The sequence below is a fragment of the Centropristis striata genome, chromosome 7 (assembly GCF_030273125.1).
Source record: "Centropristis striata isolate RG_2023a ecotype Rhode Island chromosome 7, C.striata_1.0, whole genome shotgun sequence".
In the NCBI taxonomy this organism is placed as follows: Eukaryota; Metazoa; Chordata; class Actinopteri; order Perciformes; family Serranidae; genus Centropristis; species Centropristis striata.
In genome coordinates this window covers 25,112,353-25,124,916 of record NC_081523.1, presented here as the reverse complement: position 1 = coordinate 25,124,916, position 12,564 = coordinate 25,112,353, and the positions used below count along the sequence as shown (strand labels likewise).

The 12,564-nt window shown below is 39.4% G+C and overlaps 1 protein-coding gene across 2 annotated transcripts in view; it reads left to right on the top strand.

Annotated features, from left to right (window-relative positions):
• Nucleotides 1-12,564, top strand: part of slc20a2 (solute carrier family 20 member 2) — a 53,750-nt gene that overhangs the window by 176 nt on the left and 41,010 nt on the right. For both annotated transcript variants that reach the window (XM_059336319.1, XM_059336317.1), the window contains exon 1: nt 1-99. This exon is cut by the window's left edge and continues 176 nt beyond it. The gene's annotated coding sequence lies outside the window, so the exon portion shown is untranslated. The remainder of the gene's footprint in view (nt 100-12,564) is intronic.

The window sequence follows — 12,564 nt, the reverse complement described above, 5'->3', positions numbered from 1 at the left end:
CCCACGGAGAGCCGTTCTGGGAAAATACAAGCAGAGATAGAGGCGTGGAGGCGGAGAGGAACAGCACATTTCCCCCTCTTGTGGTGTCCTATTTCGTTTGTAAGTACATTTTGTTTGGCAAAAAAAAAACCGCTGTCCCTGTGTCTTTTCCCCCTCGACGGGGGTTTTATCTTGTTTAGCCACTTTGCTTTTCCCATTTCTTTGTGGTGAGCGTCTGTACGGGCTGCATTTAACGAGGAACGGGCCTGGTAAGTGTGGACATAGCGTGAAATAGAAATGTCTGTGCATTTAAATCAGCTGCTGTAGCTCATACAAGCGGTGTGTTCGTGTAGCGTTGACAGGCATCGCTGTAAGCATTGCATTTCGCTACAAGTGGCTACATTTTGTGTTCGCGTGCTTGTAATATTGTTGCCACTGGTCGCACGCAACTATAAGAGTGAATGGAGCTGCTACACGTGTGTGGCTCCACAGCCGATAGAGTATCACAGTAGCAGCCGCTACACAGTCTGCTGCTCTGTTCACCGGTATAAACCAGTGTGGGAAACTGGAGAACGCCAAGAAAAAGCGAGCACTTGGCACGAAGCACGAGCATCTAATCACTTCGCTGTTAATCACGCGAGTTCATTTCACTCTGTTGAGCTTTTCGTGCGCTGAGCAGACACTGTTTGACGACAAGGCGGGTCGACAACTGGGCATGCGCACTGTGCACGACCACTACCGCCCCATTGCCCAAAAATAAAAAGAAGTTGGGACCAGCCTATCCCAAACATCTCTCAAGTGCCTCGGGTCACTTCACTGGGCTTCTGGCTTTTATTGTCACGTTGCTTGTGTGTGTCTACCTTGATATCTAACTGTGGATGGTCTTTGTTTCAGTGCCAGCCAGCACGTGGAACAAACCTGATCTGTCCTCCTACAGATATGTATCTGTTTTAGGAAGTCAGATTGACATACAGTATGTCCCTGCTGCTGAGGCCCCACCAGCCTGTTTAAGGGCGAGCCTCGTCCTTTGTCACTGTGATAGATCACCGTTTCCTAACAAGATAAATCACAAACACTGGAACATACATAGAGGGGTGGAAAGAATGATGGGGACATCCTACAAAATAAGTATTCAGCTCATTTGCTCAAGTTAAAGTACATATATTGCACAGTTAAAAGTTATTTATTGAAAATGTTACCATTGCTGAGATGTTATATGTTTATTATTAGGTTAGTATTATAATTATTCATAACTGTGTAAGCAGCATTTAACATATGTAGATGGTAGAGGTGGAACTAATTTTAACTACTGACAAGTACTATTTGCTGCTGAGCAATTTAATTTGTAACACAATATATTTTTTTATGTAAAATCTTGATTTGTAAAGAAGTAAAAATCAAATACATGTAGTGGCGTTATAGGGTTGAAGCGCTATAACAGTATTGCAATGTTGAAAGAGAGTTTTTATACATGATTCCATTAAAAAAAAAAAAAAAGGTTTCATGTTTCAATTCTGTTCAATTGTTCAAATTGACTATTTGTTCAATTGGAAAAACCCTTCAAGCATTATTGTAACTGCTAATTATGATAATAAATATTGTGTTAAACCATAACATTTTTTTATATATCCTGAGGACTGTGAAAATCTCATAACTTTGCGAATCTGTTGCAAGTGAAACTAAAATATTACCCTTTAAAATGTAGTGGGTTTAAAGGAGTATAAAATGGAAATACCCAAGTAAAGTACAGCCACATCATATTTGTACCTAAGTACAGCACTAAAATGAAGAGTGTTTTAACTCAACCACAACAGTGTTTATTTGTATGACCTTTGTTATAGATTGCATTATTTTGTCACATGTTCCTGTTATTTTTTCCACTCCCTGTTATTTGAACTAGAATATGTCAGTTTCAATTGTCATATCATAATCTTTATATTTCAGTTACCTCATACTTAACATCCTCCTATGGCCTATACAGGCAGTGGAAGTACATAACATTCAAGCAGCCCGACTGGAGTTTGTGAGTTAATGATTAATCTGCATAATACGATAAGAAAGATTGAGAGAGAGAGGAAGAAGAATGCTGGGGTCTGTCACTACCTCACATGTTTTCCTTTCAGCTGTTTTCTCTGTGAAGAGCTTCGCTGAGCAAACGTACCATCAGTGCTTTTACACAGCAGGGGCTGGTAAACTGGAAGAATCATATACACTGATTGCTCTATCTTGTCTAGCCAGAAAGGTTAAAAGAAAGATATGAAATCATATTATGATAAGATAGGCTGATTAATGACTTCCCTCTTCTTACACACCTTGTGCTTTATGTGAAGGAATGAGTGCAGTCTGGGGCTTATGTTGACCAGCAGTACCATGACGCCAGCCTCTCCCTCTTCCATCCCTACATTGTTTAAAAACAAACCCACCTATCGATAAGGAAGTAATATGTAGTAATAAAATATAATTTATTTGCAGGTCCCTACACCCTCCACCCATGTTTTATCTTAAGTAAATTTGTAGAACTGTTCAAGAGAGATTTATTAAAAAAACAAAAAAACATTTCTTGCTAGGGCTGGGTGACATGGTTAATATCTTCTATCATGATATAGGCCTTTTCATATCTCGGTATATCAAATACAGAGTAATCCAATTTAAACACAAGTTTGAGATTTTACTACACTGTGGTATTTCTGTAATTCATGGGTATAGGCATGCAGGAGTTGAACCATAAAGCTGAATTAATTAATGAAGAAAATCCTGCACTCTGCTATTCAAAATATATTTTAGTCAATGTCTGGGTTCCAAGTAGACCTTTACACATTATTCTCCAGCATTATTATGCAGAGAGAGCCCTGTCCTGAACTCAGTGCCTGAAATAGGCCAATATTTAACGGTACTGAAAACCAGCATTTCTGATTTTTGTACAAAAGAGTGGCCTTTCTTCTAATCTAACAGTATTTCAGAAGGCTGATATTTATACCATATTTATACCAAAGTATGCTATACATCATGATTTTTTTCTGTAAAAATCAGACATTCAGCACCCCCATCTAGCCCAAATGGAACGATCCTTGCAACAAGCATGTCATGCAACTCCTAAATTATTGTACTGGCACCGTTCTTGGTCCAACTCAGGCACTGCCTGAGCTTTATGCACTATTGTATTCAGGGTAATGAAGCTTAAAGGTTGGAGAAGCTTGTGGCTGGAAGGTTGCTATTTAGGAGTCCAGTTTGTTAATCAGATTTAAATGAGTGGTAATGTAAAATACGATGTAGAAACAAAACCACATCTTCAAACGGCATTCCCTCAAAATTCTTCACGTTTGTGTGCTTGGTATGTTATCAATTTTGACAACATAATTGTGTATCTTATATATGATTTAATAACTATGATTAATTTTATTGACAATTAATTATAATACTTAATTATTACCCAGCCCTAATTCTCACACCAGCGCAGTTTAACCTGCTGTTTTTCGTTTGAAGCCGCCTGATTCGACAACTAATATTACCATTGTTGTCCTCCTTTTGACTGAGTCTTAATTAAATTTCCCTTTCTCTACTTTGTGGAATCAAGGTGGCCTCGCAGAAACGTTTATTCAATTTCTGTTTTGACTGTACCTTGACCTGCCCTTTGTGAGTGTAATGCTTCAGGGGAAAAAAACAATCGAGGCAGAGTGATTCACACTTAATTGGCAGTTCCGTGGCGAACAGGGTGCAGCCGCAGCTTAGACCACACCGTCAATGGAGTCTCTATTTTATGCTAACCCTTAAATCTGAATGCTTCATAAACAGCGACGGAGCAGTGCATATTTAAACAGCAGTTAAGTCAGGCAGCTTAAGCTTGTGTTTTGGACATGCTGTGTTGAAGCTGGCTGTCAGCAGGAGGAGGGGAAGCATGTGTACATTGTGTAATGTTTTCATGTTCAACACGATGCTGAGAGAGCGGAGTCAGACCAGTTTTCATGGAGGTGTTTTCTCCGTACACGTGCACAGTTTCTGAGAACTTTCTGCCATCAATGACTCCACCTTTTAGTTCCAAGTCAGTGTTAAATTCACTTTAGGCCTCTCTCCCTGTGGCAAGAATGTCCTCGGTGAGCGAGCAGGTCACACCACATTACTTAACAGCCTCCCTCTGTGTGAGGTGCACCTTGTTCTCAAACACTTTACATGTCATGATTTCTGTATGATGAGAAAAACAGCAGGAAGGGCGTCAAGCTGGTCCAGGCTGCAGGTTTTGTTTTAACCTAGCAAGAGCACACCTGAAACAACAAACCAACCAGTGAAGACAGTTCAGGTGATTGAATGGGTTGAGTCAGGTGTGCTCCTGATTGGTTGGAACAAAACCGGTTCTTTCACGGATCAGTGTGACACCCCGGATCAGCACACTATGATCCATGATTACACTCTCAAAGCCATATTGTCATAATCAGAGAACTAGTGCTGAATCAATTCATCCATTAGTCGTTTAGACGATAGAAAATAGAATTAGCAACAGTTTATTTTTAAGAAATGGAATCACTTAAAAATGGCGATATATTTGTGCTGTGTGCAAATACTCTGGCACATGCCCAAGAATTGGAGAGATGCCAGAAACACATTTCGTCAGAGGAACAACTTCAGCAGTCATAAAATCTGTGTACTGTTAACAGAACTTAAACAAAGTAAACCTGATATTCCAGAACCTCAGTATTGGTGCTACGGGAAATCAGAAATATAATAGAAACCTTGCCAAACAACACAATTATAATAATCAGTGACATTATATTTTGAATATAATTATATGATATTCATGTATTTGTTTATGTTCCTTAAAATGTACTTGTGAACTTGTGTTTCCTTGCCTTTGAAAAACAATTTGTGGACTGTGAAAACAAGATATTTTTTGGGCAAAGTGCTCCCGACCACTTAAACGTAAAATTCTCTCTTATCTAAGAGAAAACATTGGAGAATCCCAGAAATCTGTGGGTGCTAAAAAAAAAAAAACAATTATTAGAGGAAATTGTTCATATATGACTTTCTGCATGAGGCCTATTGTTTCTAAGTAACATCGAGCATATTTTTGACATTCTTGCACTGTGACGTCTTGTCACTTGTCGTCTTATTTATCGTTCTAGCTCCAGCTTTGGAAACTATTTGAGGACCTCACCTTGTGCTCTCAGAAACTGTGATGGGGATTTTGTTGACATTTTAAGCCCTGTGAGTGGCATGGGCCTAGTATCGGTGAGTCCACCACTTTGGTCCAGACTGAAATATCCCAACAATTATCAGATGGATTAAGATGACATTTTGTACATACTGTCATGATCCCCAGAGGATGAATGTTAAATACTTTGAATATCCCCAGACTCTTCCTCTAGTGGACTTGTGTTTGGTCTCGTGCCTCTTAAGTTGATTGTCCTGATTTGGAGCACCTGTTGAAATGCCAGTCCAGTGACTGCTGTATTATATTCTGAAGGAGGCAGCATGCTGAAACATTAATCTTCATTAGTTTTCTCATTCCTTTAATGTTGCCATGAGCTTGACATTTATGGCTTTGAGTGAAATGTCTTGACAACATTTGGATGGATTGCCTTGAAACTTGGTACAGACATTCATCTTCCCCTCAGGATGGATTGCAACTGATCCCTTAATTTTCCCTCAGGTCAAAATTTAATTTGTCCAGCACCTATGTTTCTGAACAAATGGCTCCAAACTAACAACATTCCCATTAGAGCTGGGCGATATAGCCAATATTATTTATCCCAATAATGATATACATGACGATATAGCATGTTTTCTGGTAATTCAGTTAAGTCTGTGTGCCTGTATGGTTTGCTTCAGCTTCACTCGGATGTGCAACGATCAGAACGTAAAGCTTACAAATAATATAAAAATTGCCATAATCCAGTTAGGCGGCTGGTTTTTCACAACGCGATGGGAAATGATACACCTCTTGCCTCACAGCAAGAGGGTCGCCAGTTCAACTCTGGCCTTTAGCTCTTCTGTGTGGAGTTTGCATGTTCTCCCAGTGTCAGCGTGGGTTCTCACCGGGTCCTCCGGCTTCCTCCCACGGTCCTAAAACATGCACTAAGGTCTAATTGGTGTCTCTAAATTGCCCGTAGGTGTGAATGAGAGTGTGAATGGTTGTCTGTCTCTATGCGTCAGCCCTGTGATAGTCTGGCGACCTGTCCAGGGTGTACCCCGCCTCTCGCCCAATGTCAGCTGGGATTGGCTCCAGCCCCTCACAACTCAAGTGTGGATTAGCGGTTAAAGCGAATGAATGAATTTTTAATATGGTATTTCCGATATAAATCGTGGTATTTCCCAGCTGTAGTTCCCATCATCCTGAGCCATAGTTTGTGTTTATTGTTAAACAGAAAATGTTAGCATGCTAACATGCTAAGTACACAGATCTGCTTGTCTGTCTGATTTAGAATAAATAATTGTCTAAATAATCTGTAGATAATTGACAGGTTAATCAGTAAACAAGTGTTAATTGCCCTACAGCACAAAAATAAAAGCTGCCAGCACAGCAGATGGATGGATTTATGAGTAAGTAAATTCACATTTTCATTAAAGAAGGCATGACCTTGAACTTGTGGATCGCCATGCGACATGAGAAAAAGCAATGTATGGAAAATGCACCGGAGTGGACTCTGGTTTCCATGACGGTAGGGCCCCGTGCAGGCTGGCCCTTCTGCCAGTGGGTGTGTCGCTGTCTCTGTGGGCGGAAAGGCAGTTGGCACCAGGCTGGCAGTGTCACAGTCAGAGAACAGTCTGTCTCTCTGATCGCGGCCCACCTCGCCCTCAGAGCACAATCACACTGTTATGTCTGAGCCCTCCTTCGCCATGGCAACATCACATGATAGCACAGAAAGAGTGGCAATCTTCATAGTGTGTGTGTGTGTGTGTCTCTGCTTGTAACAGCGCTGCTTAATCCATGTTATTGCTGAAAACCTGGTTTAGCATGCCATTGATCATTTGGAGCTGATAACGTGTTTCATTAAGAAAGGTCAAATGGAGTGCACTGGACAGACGAGAGTAGGAAAAGTCGCCATGAAAGGATTGTTGTTGTTATTGTTAAAGGAAACTGAGAAGAGCAACGCTAGCTGTCAGTGATTGAGACAGACGCGGAAAACACACTTCAGAATAACACTTTTTCAGACATCGCAGTTTCGTGAGTCTTTTGATGATTCAATTTCAGCATTGTTTCAGGGTCAGGGCACCATTAAAGTTTGGAGGGAAAAAATCAAAAGCACTTCAGCTCTTAATTAGACTACTTTACAACCACTGCTTCGTTTTTTCCCCTCAATATATAACCAGATCTAAGTTTCCTGAACGCAAAAGTACTTGAGGCTGCATTTATACACTTAAATATTTGTGGTTTGTACACATGTATATGTATGCAGCTGGTTTCAGGGAACTCCTGTCTAGTGGCAAGCTTACAACCGATTAAAAATGTTGGCATCCCATAATGCTTCTCTGTCCTCCTGTTACCACTGTCACGTAGGCCTGCATTCTTCTTTGACCCGAAAGTGAGCCTTAATGGCTCATAATGCTCAGATTCTTTACTAACATGTCTTTACAGAATGATTGCGGTATTTTTAAAAGTTTCTTCTGTCTTCTTGACAAATATCTGCATTTACAGTTAGCATTGACTCAGTTATTTAATCACACTGCCGGCCATAGCCTTCCCGGTAGTTTTCCCATCTCGGTTGCTTTGAAGCGAGAGACCCTGACTTAAATTGGGGCGGTTGACGCATACAAGAAAACCTCTATTCTTTAAGTTATAGCCTCCTTAAAGACCTCAGGATTCTTCCCATAAAATGGAAACTTGCATGTAAACAATTAGCCATTTATTACCCTAGGTAGCGTGTGACTGCTTATGCTAGTTGCACGGTTTTCTCTGACCTGTTGTGTGCTTTTGGCCCTGTTTGTCCTCTCCACTCGGGCCATGAGAGCCGTTTTGTAGTGTTTCTGGTGGCCTTCTGTAAGCGGTAGGGTCTGTATCAAAGCGCTGTCACACAGAGCGTCTCTTGTTTGGGTGCTGGCCTGGTGTTAACTATGCTAATGACAGGCTTACTGCTGAACTGTGAGGCATTGTGCTTTTATTTATGGGAGGTAGAATGGACATTATTTCCCTGTTCTGCTCACTCAAGTACATTTGTTCAGGAGCACCTAAAGCTGGACATTAATGAGTCATCATTTTGCCACCAAGGCCTCAGGTCAGTTTGGGGTTTTGGAAAACTGTTGATGGCAAAGAAAGCACTATAGGAAATATTGAGAGAAGCATGGGAAAAGTTAGTCTTGGCATTTGCGATGATCTGTCGGGTCAAATACTTTTTGGTATTTTTGTGCCATTTGGATAAAAATCTTTGCTCCTGTCACTTACAGATTGGTTCCAAAATTTTAGAAGAGCTTGTTTTCACTCAGGAAAAGTGACAAGAAATATAAACATTATTCTTTACTAACTAAATTTTCCACTGTATAATGCTTCTCTCCCCCTTTTGTTTTGGGAAGTTTGGGGAAAATAAGATTTTGTGTGAAAACTTAGAGTACCAGTTCCAATATCAGTACCCTGAAAGTTTTCGAAAACCAATGGAATACTGCATTTAATACTTTTGTCCTGCTTCACTCGATACCCATCATGTGAATGGAAGATTCAGTTGTGTAAAATGTCACCACTCTTTCTCCCTATCCAAATTATTTTTACATAAATACTTTCCATATTAAAATGCCAACTCCATCAAACGACGCCGTGCCTGACTCCAACACAGAACTGCTGCAGGAGTGAGCCAATCACATGTTGCACTGAATCAAAGAACGTTTGCTGTGATGGCAAAACCATTCCAATAGTAATTTTTTCTAGCTCTGTGTATAAAAAGGATTGTATGCAGGTATTGTTGGACTGCAGAAGTTTTGACTTGGTACCAGGTTATTTTAGTCTATACCTTAAAGGTATTGAGCACTGACACTCTGCTCTTCTGTTTATCATGATTTTTTCCCCTATATGGTTTAAGGATGAGTGAATCTGCTGTGCAAGAAGCTGATCTGGAAAATTATTTTGATGTGATTTCAGTATATTATATTTCAAATGTTTTGTTGTGCAGAAATAACCTCTTAAACAAAGCACGTGTTTTCAGTTTCCTGTCATGGGAAAAGGTGCTCAGGGGTTTCTTTTGTCCTTTCAAAAGTTTTCCTGAGTTTGCAGAAAGCATGATGTTTGAACAGGTGTTAGCTCACGTGTCTATTTTGCCTCTCCTCTCCAAGTGTGCTGAAGGGTGTGACAGGTCTCGGAGATGAATGATCGACCCGTCTGCTCCGCTCCACCGTTGTCGATAATGTTACCGCCTGTTTGCGTTTGATTGTACGGATGGGGCAGGGCTCCATGTAAGGATGAGCAGCTGGCTGACTGGTCACTGCACACACTCATGTGACACTGCTATTTCTAGCCAAATCATTCCTCCTCCCTAATGCCTTTAGCAACAAGAGCGAGTGGTGGATATGTGACACCTCAGAAAGCAGTGAGACAGGAAGGTGGGGGCAGTTTGTCAGAAAGAGCCCAGTGGTGTCTATCCAAGGGCCACCTTGTGTAGGTGGGAACACACTTGGTAGAACAATGGCAGGTACGAATGCAGCTGATTCCGTTCAAGATAAGATAGAAATGAAGGTGTGGCACACATCTGTCATGCCTGTCGACAGGATGTCAAGAGATCAGTTAATAGTGTAGGTAAAATAATCATAATCATGATTATTATGGTCAAATTGAGATTCTGATTATTGAACACAATTGACTTCAGAAACATGTATTTAGTCAACTTTTTTTAATGTAATTGTTTTTTCTTCTTGAACTTTCAATGGTATTCATCTTCAAATTTTGTAATTTGATTAATAAGAATAATAATTAAAAAAAGGTTATGGCCAAATATGCACCTCCATAACTTACTAAAAACATTATATTCAACATATCAAATCTGAAAAAAAGGGTTAAATATGTGGACACAACCAACTGAAAACAACTAAACATACTTATCAGTCATGTAAACTATGACCTTTAGTTGTACCAGGCATTAAATTGAACAAGAAATTGAAGAACACAAGGGTGGTCTAATATTTTTTTTACATGACTGTGTATGAAATTAAAATTGAGAGCAATCATAATTGATAATAAAATTGTATAAATTGCCCAGCTCTAGTGTAGAGTTGTAGTTTGAATGCTCACTTAAATGATTTAAAAATTAAATGACCTAAATAATTCAGATCAACATTTTAATGGGCTACTGTAGTTACTGTAAAATGTTACAAATTACTGTCTAGTTAGCTCGCAATGAAACAATCATAAATAAATCGCCTAAGCACCGTCAGCTCTCCTGCATGTCTCTACTGCAACTGAAGATCTTTGCTGACATGCTTGCAATTTTTACCTTTGGTATGGATAACCCACATTTTCTCAGTGTCAGCAGTTAATTTGATTAATGGGGTAGAAGTAACTTGTCCAGACATTCTCTTCATCTCCTGGTTTCTGTGGTGGGATGCTGTCATGGTGTCTCTTTGTCAACACATTATATGATCAAATCTGCACACACACGTTTGCCTGAGTATAGTAGATGTTTGATTTTGTTATGGAGAAATATAAGAGGTAATATTGGTCCCAAAACTGCAAAATCAGTGTGATCAGATAATCTCACATTTTGTATGTTGCGTATCTGGTACTAACAAAACTGCTCCATAACATTATATAATATATAAATGTTGTAATACTGAAATATACTGTAGTACAGGATTAGTAAAGTAAAAAAAAAGTGTGCCTTTGATTACACCTATGAGACATTTAATTGTACAGTATTGAGAATTACTATTGTGATCACATTTGATGACTGCACTGAATCATGTCATTAGGCTTTAACAAACGGAGACTGCCTAACGCAGTGTATCATATTATGCTGTATTCAAACTGAGTGGAGGACATGATTAGTGATCTAATAAAGGTCTCGTTGCCCTTTTTAATCATTGTAAATTGTATAATTGGTCCCTTTTAGATCTATGATGGTCCAAACAGTGAAATGAGCACAATTTTGGAACGGAGCCTGGAAAATTCACTGGCACCAAAAATACTTCTGTACTACAAGACACCCTGGGGAAAACACTCAAAGTGGAGTGTGCACAGAATAAGCAGGTCCTATCCTTGAGAAAAAATGCTTTCCTAGGGTAATGTCAGGCCGGTAAACTATGGGAGACAAGGATTAACTATCGTTGAAAATCTCCAGGGTTCCCTGCACTGAACAGGTGATGACATCTTCATAATGTTTCACACATTCCAGCATGGCTATGGCTCTACAGTAAGTGACCCCACCACCACCAGCACCCAGTAATGCTGAGAAGGCTTACCCAGCTTCAGTCTCAACTGTGGTCAACAAACCTGTCAACATAATCTTACACATACACACTTCTGTTTGTGGCTTGCAAAATATATGATAGGGTGCATTTTTCTCTTGTTGCCTATGGTGGAACAATTTGTATCTAGTAAATATAGTTTATGTAAAAATTAATTTTCTTAATATGTTGCAAGGTGAAAGTTTAATCAAATGAACGAGTGATTTAGGCTAAAGAGTGTGTTTCTGTTGTTCATAGAAGACCAACAGATTGGTTTGTAATTTTGTAATCAAAACTATCAGCTATCTGGGCATTTGTAGGGGCAGACAGCTGATTGACTGAGATGTCTGATTCTCCCAGTTTAACATTCAAAAACATCACGTCATTTTTTTAAGCTCATTGTTTAAAATCTCTGAGCTGAGACTCAGCCAGTAAATTAGTAAAATGTAACATCTTATTGCTTAATTCACACACTTTCTGTGACCAGTGTAGCATAAAAGTGGCCAAATATGCAGCTTATCAACCAATTTAAAGCCACTTTTTAATGTGATTATATTTGAATATGATTGAGTAATGTATTGAGCAAATATTCCACTAATGTACTCTAATGTATTTAATTCTAGAGAGAACAATTAAAGTTACCTTTGAAATTGACTTTTGTCTATCTGACTGGATCCTGGGAGGTCCTCAGCACCAAACAGCTGCTTAAGTTTTTCTCATTATATTTATGTAAAAACAAGTTCAGTCTGCTACAGTCATGTCTTGTTTATGTTGACCACAAATACAGGCTTGTCGTTTAATTTATATTAAACAATAGCAATTTAAATCCCATGTGTCTGAAAAATTGCAGTTAGATAATGCCATGAATGTCTACAGAGAGACTAAACCCAGTCATTTGTTTTACCACAGTCTGAAGCTCTTACTGTTTGCTCTGCCGCAGCTTTATCTTGCTCCTCATTATCATCTTATATGTGGAAGCGAAGAGTCAAATTGGAACCCTGAGTAGAGAGGATGCATCTGTTCGGAGACACAAAATGATCTCTTCACATTCAGTTCTGCTATAATGGAACTATGTTTCATACAGCAGCAATCACTGGATCGTTATAAAGTCATGTCGGGTGAAAATAAAATATACAAGCTTATTTAAAATGTACTGTAGAGGCCGGCTGTTTATCTCAGCAAGTTTTCAGTGAAAACAACTGCAGCTAGCAGTAGGTGCAGGAAGACTGAGCG